The following is a 12694-nucleotide window of genomic DNA, read 5'->3' as shown; positions in this document are numbered from 1 at the left end:
AATTGTCCATGCGCTCTCAAAGAAGAGCCAAAAGTAGTATAAAAAATGTTGGATGATAGATAAATATTACACTGTGAAATTATAATTAATCATCCTAACAAATCACAGGTGTTCCTCGTGAGGAATACTTCTCCGGTACTATAAGCCAGAATCAGTAGGCAAAAGAAAAAGACAACATGCAAGCACAGTTGTTCACAAAATTAATTCCCAAGAGGAGAGAACTTGCTGCTACTTAATATGGTATTGGCACCTAAAGTGCTACGTATGTCCAGGTGACAAAAGTCATTTTCGTAGGAAGAAAATTTAGTTAAGGAAGTTCTTCGTCAAGCCTGAATAAATAAAACTCTATTATAAGTTGGTATTGGTTATCGCGAGTAAAAAGTGAAATAGTAGAACCCATTAGGTCATGAACATAAAACCAACTAATTTTATATCAGGAAACGTTGCTCAGTTGCTATCAGGAAATGTTGCTTAGTTGTGTTCATCAGAGCAGGTAGATGATTAACCTATTACATCTTCATTGATGTAAAATAAAATCCAATTGTAGGAAAAGCGACCATAAAATTGAATGTAAATGACCTTATGCTAATTATATCAGTATGGTAATAAAATGTGCATAACCCATTTTATATAGTACATAAAACATTTGTGCACAATAAAAAGAAAATCATATAGAGGACTATCATTCTTGGGAAGTAAAGGTCAACTACGGTTGAATAAAAACTACAAATAATTGATAGAGACATTTTGCAAAATAAATATGGAAAAACCCCAGGCCATGACCAGTATGGGTTTACAAGTGCGTTTAAAAGAAACCATGGTTATCCGCTACTGTCAGGCATGCCAAGTAAACCAGTATAGGAAAAAAGTAGCTAAGTTACATCTATAATGTCATTAAATTTTATATGTAAATCCAAAACGTGAATATACCATTCTTATACTATACGGAAGAGGAAATAGAATTATAATCCATTAATTTTCCCCAGAGACAGTCCACGGATGGTAATAAATGGAAATGGTAGAGTTAATAATCCATTACAAATCCTTGCAACTACATGATCAGATTATAGATTCAATTAACGACTCAAACCAAAACTGGATTTTCAGAACAATTCTTAAGCAAGACAGCTAGACTGATACATAATTGTAACTACCAATTTAGAGTCATAAAGTAATGGTGTGAAACATGTACTACGCCACAATAGGCCATGAAAACTAGTATTAAGTACAAATCCAAAATCATAACTCTAAGGTGGGTATGACCCCCTTTCATAAATTACATATATAAGAAAAACAAAAAGAGTCATTTGTTGGAAAATATGCTTCTAGCTAACTCCAACAGACCACCCAAATGATCAGCCAATATGACTACTCATAGTCATTTCATCATTAATGTGAAAAGATACATACAACTGACCTAGAATAGTTTTCTGTCTAGTTAGAAGGTGAATCTGGAGATTATCACACAAGGAAGGAAATGCACAACCATAACTTAGTTGTCATACTTGTGAAAGAATAAAAGAGGAAGCATTGAAATGAGAAAATTGGGTAGAATGCATTTCACTAACACCAACAGGTAAGGGGGATTATATTTGAAATAACATTCATAAATTATTAGATTACCTGTATTGAATGTGATTTGATGCAGGCCTGGAAGTACCTGCGAAGGTACAAACTGATTAAGGACCCAGCCAAATATCATTCACTCGTAACCCAGAACTATAAAAAACCCAGATAAGAAATTGTGACACAAATTATCTTACTGAATCTGTGGGGGGGAAGTTGGGAGAGTGAACGATTAAATTGAGACATGAGATATCTTTTATAAACATGTTGAGCATAACCCACATCCAGAGTGAATAGGGAAAAAAATAAGCAGATAGAAATCATGCCATAAGGTACCGTATGTACCTGGTGCGGTTGTTCACCATGCAGGTTGAAGTCCTGGTGTATTTTTCGGACCCCAAACCGGTCATCAGAATACCTATCAACAATCATGAATAGAAATAAACCATCAAAAATGCATATTACCTGAGGGGTAGAGTGGGCATCATTGTAATATTCTTCAAGATCAAATCGGTGGCATTATAGTTAACCGGAATGCACAGAGCCGACCACTGCAAGCATTCCTAGAAAAATTGCTTAATGAAATCTAGCAAGCCTTCGTCATTAGCACACCACCTGGCCTCAAAACCAACAACCACCCATCGAATACACCCATGAGAAGGACAACAAAGAAAAATAAGGTGATGGACTCAATAGGAGAAGATATATTGCGAAGGTAGGGTTAGGGTTGGAACAATTGTTGTGGTTATCATTGGATTGTCACAGGAGATCCTAAGCATCGAAAAGTGCCCAAGGTTGAGCCCATCCTTAGGCCATATGAACGACAAGAGGTCATGGACACATGGCTAGAAAGGATTCGTTCTAAAATTTCAATGCCTTCACCTTAATCAATGTAATGAATTTCAGATGTCGCATAGTCATCACAAGGGTACTGATGGGTTAATGGAACATTATTAAGAAAATTAAAATCTGACTTTGTTCAATAGGCACACATAAATATATACCTATCTTAATGTTATTAGTATGACATAGCATAAGTGTGTGCGCCAATGATATTACAATAACAATGTTAACCTATGAATATGTGAATCAGAATATATTCATATGGTGGATGGTGGGGAGGGTAAGTTAATGTGTTATGTATATAAAACCTATGAACCACAAATGGGGTGCAAACTTAGCATGGCATACTTGTAAAGTGTTAACATTAAATCACTTAAACAAATAGACTTTTTCTAGTCAACTGGGTAGGCATGGGAGCCATGAGATTGGCTTTCATGGTAAGTATAAGTCTATGAGTGTTGATAGAGAGGGTGACTTTGGATTGGAAAAAAGGTACTAATGACATGTTGGAGTTGAGAGGAAAACCACAACATATAAGTGGAGGAATTGTCACTAAAGGGAAAGGTAAAATTCCCTTGTATGTCTCTTGTCGATGAGTTAATAGAGAAACAAATTGTTCATAATTGTTTTCCTAATGAAGGTTCATGACAAGTGGTATCAGAGCCTCATTTAATACTAGGCTTAAACTGGGCCATCACAGTTATAGAAAAAAATAGATATAATTTCTTTTTGATTTTTTTTTTATCAGTAAAATATAAATACTAATAACAGAATGGTGTTGTTTGATATAAGGTACCTAGGTACAACAGATTGCTATAATTTGGCAGATAAATTGCCTCCATTCATGTCAAGTGGGGAGGAATTGTTTGTGGAGTTGAGAGGGGGAGGCGCTACCTCTAATTCCAACTCTCGGATTTTGGAAGTTATAAGGAGTGTGCAACAAGAATTGGCATAGCTCAAGAGCAGCAATGAACAATTGTTGAAGGCAAGTGAGGAGCAAGAATGTACGATAAGGGAATTAACAGAAAAATCCAGCCACAAAAGTGTAGAATGAGAAGGGTTGAAATGGAAGGAGGTAGAAACGATGTCGAAAAAAATCTGAAAGTGTTGAAGAGTCAGATAAGACAGATTCTAAATCACATAAGAATAAGAATAAAAGGGAATGCAGGGGGAATTTTAGAAAATTAAAGCCCCTACCTTTGATGGGGAAAGAGAGGAAGATGTGGAAGCATGGCTTCTAAACATGGTTAAATACTTTCAAGTGTATGAATATGAAATTAATTTGAAGGCTCAACTAGCTATTTATCAGTTGCAGGGTAAATCTACTCTGTGGTGGGAAGAAACATAAATTATACATTTGTTGGATGAGAAGACGGTGTCATGGGAGGAATTTCAAAAGAAATTTAAAACCCGGTATTTGAGTGAAAGATATTATGATGATCGGGAAAAATAATTCCATGAACTAAGGTTAGGACAACTTACCATGGATGAGTTTGTGATAAAATTCACAAACTTACTCCGATATGTGCCTTATATCAGAGAGGAGAAAGCTAAAGCAAAGAGATTTCCGAATTGTTTATGAGTGGCGTATAAGGAAAGGATTGTATTGAAAATCCTAGAACTATGGATGAAGCAGTGAGGAAAGCTAGACTTTGTTACCAACAATTCAAAAAATGGAATGAAGGTACCCGACTATGGCTAAATAAGGATAAAAATAAAGTTGGGATGAATGTAAAAAGACAGAAGCCTGGATATCTAAATTTTTTTGGAAAAGATCACCAAAGAAATAAATTTAATAAATGGAATATAAATCAACCAACTCAATCACATATGGGGTCCAAGCCCATGGAATTGAATAGCAATAAGGGAATAGGAGGTAAAGAAAGGGATCCATTAAAACGTTGGGGATGTGGCGAACCACATTTTTTAAGGGATTATCCACATAATTCCAGATCAATTTAGAATATTAAAGTTGTACATGAAGAAACTATGGTGAACGATGTGGGTAGGAATATTCTGAGGATTAGTGCGTCGTTAGAAAACTGACAGGCTAAACATCAATCTACAATGATTGAGATCGAAGGTACTATCTAAAACGATTTTTTTTTGTTTTAATTGATACTGGGGCTAGTTTAAGATATATTAGTCCCCAGATTGTGGAGAAATGTAAATTACAGTTAGTAAAATTTTAGAATGCTTGGCTGGTTCAGTTAGCCACTGGTACCAAACGAAAAGTAACACATTAGTTAAGACAATGCCTTGTGGATTTGACTGGGTATCCAATAGAATTAAAAATAAACATCCTTCCTTTGGGATCATAGGATATATTAATTGGTATGGATTGGTTAGAACAACACAAAGTTGTGATAAATTTCTTAGAAAAATGTAAACTATATTGACCCATAGGGACAACCATTTTTTATAAAAGGAAAACCAAAACTAGTCTCAGTCAGACAAATATTAGCTTTACAGCTAAAAGGAATAACAAGGAAAGGGTGTCAAGATTATATGGGTCATGTGGAAAAAGATGAACAACAAATAGAAACAAAAGTGTTAGATACCTTACTGGTAATAAGAGAATTCTAGGATGTCTTTCCAGAGAAAATTCCCGAATTACCCCCCCGTAGAGACGTAGATTTCTCTATTAACTTGGTGTTGAGTGCTACACCGGTGTCCAGAGCCTCGTATAGAATGACTATACTAGAGATGTTAGAGTTGAAAATGTAGTTGCAGAAGCTATTAGATAAAAGTTATAGAAGGCCGATTGTGTCATCGTGGGGAGCCTCACTGTTATTTGTCAAGAAAAAATATGGCACATTTAGAATGTGCATCGATTACAGGCAGTTGAATAAGTTAACCATAAAAATAAATAACCCCTACCTCGAATTGATGATATGTTTGATCAATTGAGGTGAGAAACTATTTTTTCAAAGATTTATCTAAGAACTGGTTACCATTAGTTGTGCATAAAAGATGAAGATATCCACAAAACAACCTTTAAAACTCGATATGGCCATTATGAGTTCATGGTGTTACCTTTCGGTCTCACCAATGCACCTGCAACGTTCATGTGTCTAATGAATAGTGTTCTTCATAATATTTGTGTTATTTTTCATATATGACATCCTAGTGTACTCTAAAAATGAAGAAGAATACCAAGAGCATCTCAAATTGGTGTTACAAACATTAAGGGAACATCAACTTTATGCGAAAATTAGCAAATGCAAGTTTTATGAAACCAGAATTCAATAGTTGCTACATATTATTTCCAAAGATGGGTTGGCAGTGGACCCTGAGAAAGTTAAAGCCATTATGAATTGGCCTATACTAAAATATTTATTAGCAGTTTTCTCATTCATGGGAATTATTGGATACTATAGGAGGTTTGTGGAGGGATTTTCAAAACTAGTTTATCCCATTACCTCCATGCAGAAGAAGGGAATAAATTTTGAGTGGACAGCCAAATACCAAGAAAGCTTTGACAAATTGAAAAAAATGTTGACAAAAGCTCCTATTTTAAAATTTTCATATCCAAACAAGGAATTTACTGTGTGCATAGATGCTTGTTTAGAAGGACTTGGGCATGTGTTACAATAAGACAATGTTGTCATAGCTTATGAGTCAAGAAAGTTGAAAGACATGAACAAAACTATGATGTATATGATCTATAATTAGTTGTTGTAATACATGCCTTGAAAATGTGGAGGCATTATTTACTAGGAATTAAATTTGTTTTGGTAACCAATCATATCAGCCTGAAATATTTCTTTAGTTAGCCTGATTTAAATGCGAGATAGGCAAGGTGGTTAGCCTTCCTTAGTGAATTTGAATTTTATATAAAGCATATAAAAGGAAAATAAAACAAAATTTTGGATGCACTAAGTAGACATGCTCATTCCTTGATAGCAAGCGCTGGAAGCAGCATGAAAACAGATTTTGAAGAACATGTGAAATAAGCTTTGCAACAAGATCCTCCGTACTAGGAAATGCAGCTGAAAACACAGTAGAAATAAATTCCAGGGTATGCTACAAACCCATAAGGATTACTCATTTACCAAGACAAATTGTATATTCCTAATGTGGTTGTGTTGAAACAGATGATACTGGATGAATATCACAAGAGACAATATGCTGGTCAACCGGGATACCAAAAAATGGTAACAAAACTAAGAAAAAAATAGTTTTGGCTAGGTATGAAGAAGGATGTAGTAGATTATTTGGCAAAATGCTTAGAGTGTCAACAAGTAAAATTGGAGCACCAACATCCGACAAGATTATTAAATCCATTACCCATTCTGAAGTGGAAGTGGGAGGTGATCTCAATGGATTTTATAACCAGGTTACCAAGGACCAAGTATCAACATGACTCCATTATGGTAGTGATAGACACATTGACTAAAGTAGCACACTTTATACCAGTGAAGTCTACCTTTGGGACTACACAGGTTGCCAATGTTTTCATGAAATAAATTGTCACACTGCATGGCATACCAAAAATGATAGTTTCAGATATAGATGCTAAATTCGCCTCAAACTTCCGAAAAGCCTTGTTCAGGGGCATGGGGACCAAGTTGAACTTCAGTACCACATACCATCCTCTAATGGATGGAAAAACTAAAAGATCAAATCAAATTTTGGAGGACATGCGAAAAATGTATGTAAAGGACAAACCCACAAAGTGAGAATATTTTTTGCATTTAACTGAGTTTTCTTATAACAACAACTATCAAACATCTATAAAAATGATCCATTTCGAATCTTTGTAAGGCACAAAATTCCATACACCAATCAGTTGGAGCCAACCAGAGGATAGGTTGATTCTTGGGCCAAATGCATTAAAGGAAATGGAGCAGAAAGTACGAAGAAATCAACAGAATATTAAGACAACTCAAGACTGACAAAAGAGTTTTGCAAAAAAAAAAGAGAGCACACGCTGAGTTTAAAATTGGAGATCATGTACATCTAAGAGTTAAACCCTGAAAAAGTACTCTCAGCACCAGTAGTTGTGTCAAATTAGCACCACGATTTTGCGGTCCATTGAAATTTTGGAATGAGTTGGTCCAATGGCATATCAATTGGCTCTACCTAGTCATATTAAAGTTCATAATGTATTTCATGTATCATTATTAAAAAAATATTTTCATGATCCTTCTCATGTGGTTGACTAGAATTTGATATAGGTGGAACCCGAAGGAGACTTTCTTGCAGAGCCACTTTGTATCTTTGATCGGAAAGAGACTGTGCTCCAAAATCGAGTCGTCACTCAAGTTAAAGTGTAATGGAGGCACTTTACACCCAAGAAGGCAACTTGGGAACGTGAGGATATCGTGAAAGAAACTTATCTAGAATTGTTTGAAAATGAAGTGGAAGAGGAATAAACACTGAGGATGGTGTTATTTTTTTAAAGGGGGAAGATGTAATACCCCTTAATGTTCATGTAAATATTCTTTTAGTAGTTTGGAATATTTGTAGTAATGGCAAGGAATCCATAATTGACTCTTTGAAATAACTATGATGATGTATTTAATAGCTTTGAATAATATTAAATATAACACCTTGGAGGATTAACTTGAAAAGAACATGTGAATTAATGAGATCATTATTCCAATCCAGAATCTAATGTGGATGGATAAGATGGAAATAAAACTTTCCCAAACTACTCCTAAAAATCCCTAGGAGTGAATTTATGTGATAGATTAGATTGGGAGAGAAAAATATAATAAATCACCCAATGTGGGGGAAACAACACTAGGAATGGGTGAATAAAGCATTGCAAAGGAAAAGGTGGTATAAAAATTAAGAAAATCCTAGGCTATGGGATTGAGCAGACCCCAGAAAAATGAGATGTCGCTAAGGAAATTGTGTAAGGTAAAGCAAGGATAAAACACCTTTCCCAAGAATAACAAAGGGTTGTTGATTCTGGGGGAAAAAATCTCATCACGGGGGAAAACTAGGAGAGAAGGTTTATGGTTGGGAGGAAAATCGTTATTTTCAAGTTAATTTGGCTGCTTACTGTTTGCAATTCTTGGTTGAAGGATATTTGACTTTCTGTGTAAATTTTAATGTGACTTGAAAATTGATGGAAATGTTAATTGGATTAGCCTTTAACTATGAATATTATTGCTACTGTGCATATTATTATTGTTGTAATTATTTTTATTGTTGTGAATATTATTACTATTGAATTCGAAGTTGTATCTTAAATGGACAGGGGTTCTAATATGATTGGCATGTAAGTTGTTTGTATTTATAGACGTAATTCATAGTCCTAGATAATAGTGGCATCTGTTGTTTTTAATTCGTAGAAGTCTGATATAAATATTTATGGGTTGAACTGATATTAGGCGGTTATGATAATGGAATGAGATTAGATGAGATTGAGAGTTTAGCAATTCATAAACTGTAAAACTATCCTTGCTCTCTTAGAGTGGAGTTGAAAGTAGTATAACAAATGTTGGATGATAGATAAAGATTACACTGTGAAATTCTAACTAATCATCTTAAGGGATCACAGGTGTTCCCCATGAGGAATACTTTGTCAGTACTATAAGACTGAATCAGTGGAAAAATAAAAAGACAACATGCAAACAGAGTTGTTTACACCATTAATTCCAGAGAGGAGAGAACTTACTGCTACTTAATATAGTATTGGCACCTAAAGCGCTACGTAAGTCCATGTGACAAAAGTCGTTTTCGTAGGAAGAAAATTTAGTTAAGGAAGTTCTTCGTCAAGCCTGAATAAATAAAACTTTATTATAAGCTGGTATTGGTTATCGCTAGTTAAAAGTGACATAGTAGAAACCAGTAGGCCATGAACATAAAACCAGCTAATTTTATATCAGGAAACGTTGCTCAATTGCTATCAGGAAAAGTTTCTCAATTACATTCATCAGAGTAGGTAGATGATCAACCTATTACATCTTCATTGATGTAAAACAAAATCCAACTGTAGGAAAAGTGACCATAAAATTGAATGTAAATGACCTTATGCTAATTATATCAGTATGGGAATGAAATGCACATAACTCATTTTATATCGTACAGAAACATTTGTGCACAATCAAAAGAAAACCATATAGAGGACTATCATTCTTGGGAAGTAAAGGTCAACTACGGTTGAATAAAAACTACAAAGAATTGATATAGACATTTTGAGAAATAAATCTGGGAAAACCCCAAGCCATGACTGGTATGGGTTTACCAGTGCGTTTAAAAGCAACCATGGTCATCCGCTAGTATCAGGCACGCCAAGTAAACTAGTATAGGAAGAAAATAGCTAAGTTACGTCTATAATTTCATTCAATTTTATATGTAAAGCCAAAATGTGAATATACCATTCTTATATTATACAGAAAAGGAAATAGAATTATAATCCATTAATTTTCCCTAGAGATAGTCTAGGCATGGAAATAAATGGAAATGACAGAGTTAATAATCCATTGCAAATCCTTGCAACCGCATTTTCATATTACAGATTCAATTAACGACTCAAAACAAAACTAAATTTTCAGAATAATTCTTAAGCAAGAATCTAGATTGATACATAATTGTAACTACCAATTTAGAGTCATAAAGTATTGGTGTGAAACATGTATTGCACCACAGTAGGCCATGAAAATCAATATTAACTACAAATCCAAAATCATAACTCTAAGGTAGGTATGAGCCACTTTCATAAATTACATATACAAGAAAAACAAAAAGAGTCATCAAAAAGGCTCTCTATGGTCTAAAACAAGCTCCAAGGGCTTGGTATTACCACCTTGACAAATATCTACAACAACAAGGTTTCACAAAAGGTTCTACAGATAGCAATTTATACACAAAGATTAAAAATGATAAACTACTAATTATTGTTGTTTATGTTGATGATATCATCTTTGGTAGCAATGAAGAATCCATGAGTCAGAATTTTTCTTCAGTAATTCAGAAAGAATTTGAAATGTCCTTACTTCATAAACTCACTTATTTTCTTGGTCTACAAGTACAGCAAACAAAGGATGGTATTTTTCTTTCACAAACCAAATATCTTAAGCAATTCTTGAAGAAGTATGGAATGGAAGATTCTAAACCAGTATGTACTCCAATGGTAACAAGATGCAGTCTCAATTATAACGATGAATCACCAACAGTGAAACAACCAAATTACAAATCATTGATTGGAAGTTTTCTTTATCTAATAGGTACCAGACCTGATATCATGCATGCAGTAGGAATTGTTGGAAGGTTCCAAGCAAATCCAAAGGAATCACATCTCTAGGCAGTCAAAAGAATTTTCAAATATCTTCAGGACTTTCGACTATGGTATCTTAAAGATACAAACCTTACTCTTCATGCATATACAAATGTAGATTGGGAAGGAAATGTTGATGATCGAAAGAGCACTAGTGGAGGTGAATTCTATAAGGGTTCTCAGTTAGTGTCATGGTTCAGCAAGAAATAAAGTTTGATTGCCCTATCTACATCTGAAGCAAAATATGTGGCTTCTGCATCTTGTTGCACACAACTACTTTGGATGATGCTTTGAGCCCTGAAACTACATCTCTTCTACACACTTTTCTAGACTTTTTCCCCTCACCAGTGCCTCACAAGCTATCAAAAATCATTACATATTGATTCTGAGAGTGCATTTAAGTGGTTTTCTAACTATGTTTTTGTGTTTGCTATTTGACTTAGATTTTTCTCATCAGCTGCGGAATGTAGTCACTTTCCGCAGTTGACTTGAGATTCCGCAACTGTTTTTGTTGATCTCTAGGATGCAAGTGTCAGCAAGCAAAACAAGGCACATGGGCAGGTCAGAAATGATCTGGACATGGACCAAGTCCTATTGGTTTAGCCAGATTCGAAAAGGAAAGCCTTGGTCAAACGGTGGTCAAACGAAGAATTTCTACGGCAAACAGGTCTCTGTTTCAACACTTAAAGGGTTCGAGACCGTTCCTAGATCCGTGGATTCATTTTGACAGCTGTAGACTACCTCCACGACACAAATCCAACAACCACCTTTTGGTAGATTGAATGATCATGGCAACCAACACGCTAAGCTCACAGATGCTGTCTTTTTACGTGTCTTCTGCTGAAGGAGTTCCATAGGAAAAACAGTTATGTAATTTCCCTTATAAATAACGCGTTAGCAAACGCATGTAGTTACTTTTTGTTGATGTAATCTTGCTGTTAAGTTTATGTACTGTTCCATGACACTGGTCCTACTGTGATAACAAGAGGATCCTTCCTCTATTTTGCAATATAATAAGACTCTATTTTATATGACTGTGTGAGCATAATCTCGGATTGACAGTGTGTTAACCAAGGCCGTGTAGAGGGCCCCTATTGGCTAAGGTTTTGTTCTTTATTTCTGTAAAGTTTTCATATGCTGTTGTCTTATTTCCATTGTAGACATTTCGTAGTTTGTTCACTTGTGTATATTTCATATTTCAGTTATGGTGTTAATGTTTCATTCCTGTACAGGATTTTCCAAGCATTGTATATTTTTGCTAACAATGATAAGTGTGTTTCAGGATAGGATAGGCTCAGGCATTTTCATACAATTTTTGTAGTAAATAGTGACATGAGATTGTCCTCTCTGCTGACTTTGTTTTTCTTAGCTTTCAATTTCAGTTATGCTTTGATTTCAGTTTTATTCATTTGTTGTTGATAGTTAGTTAGATATCAAATTCTTCATGTCATTTAATGTTATCTCCAGAGCCATGGCTTAACCCCGAAAAGCTACTTGGTGAGCTATCAGATTATGAGTGAGGTGATTTGATTCTTCATGTTATTGACATTATCTCCAGAGCCATGGCTTAACCCGGAAAAGCTACTTGGCGAGCTATCGGACTATAAGTGAAGAGACTTGATTTTATTTTCATTTGCAAGTAGATAATTTAGATATCAATTCCTCATGTTATTGACATTATCTCCAGAGCCATGGCTTAACCCCGAAAAGCTACTTGGCGAGCTATCGAACTATAAATGAAGTGAATTGGTTTTACTTTTATTAGTTTGCAGTTTTTGATTTGTTTGAGTGCAATAGCTTAACTTTTATTTCTGTATTTAGATGAGCAACAGAGATAGATATTTCATGATCAGTAGTTCATCACTTGTTTGATTCAAATAGCTGCACATTTACATTCTTGTTCAAGTATTAATTTCATCATTAGCATGTTTTGAGATCCTCTGAAGTGTTAAGTTCTGGAAGTCATCATAAAGGAAATAATTACCTTAAAATCTATACCCATACTTGCCTTTTAAATTATTCTTAAAACTTAGGAATAGGATTTCCATTTGC

The 12694-nt window shown here is 34.8% G+C and overlaps 1 long non-coding RNA gene across 1 annotated transcript; it reads right to left on the bottom strand.

Annotated features, from left to right (window-relative positions):
* Positions 1–1242: 1242 nt before the first annotated feature.
* LOC149243641 (uncharacterized) lies at positions 1243–2322 on the bottom strand. The gene is made up of 4 exons (XR_016245797.1): positions 2032–2322; positions 1912–1944; positions 1624–1660; positions 1243–1451 (listed from the first exon to the last, which is right to left on the bottom strand). It is a non-coding gene; the product is annotated as an uncharacterized LOC149243641 (long non-coding RNA).
* Positions 2323–12694: the final 10372 nt, after the last annotated feature.

This window comes from Pinus tabuliformis, chromosome 8, assembly GCF_031772625.1.
Source record: "Pinus tabuliformis cultivar Carrire ecotype Pingquan chromosome 8, CPIR1, whole genome shotgun sequence".
NCBI lineage: Eukaryota > Viridiplantae > Streptophyta > Pinopsida > Pinales > Pinaceae > Pinus > Pinus tabuliformis.
Note: the sequence above shows the minus strand (reverse complement) of the source record. Positions and strands in the feature narration are given on the sequence as shown.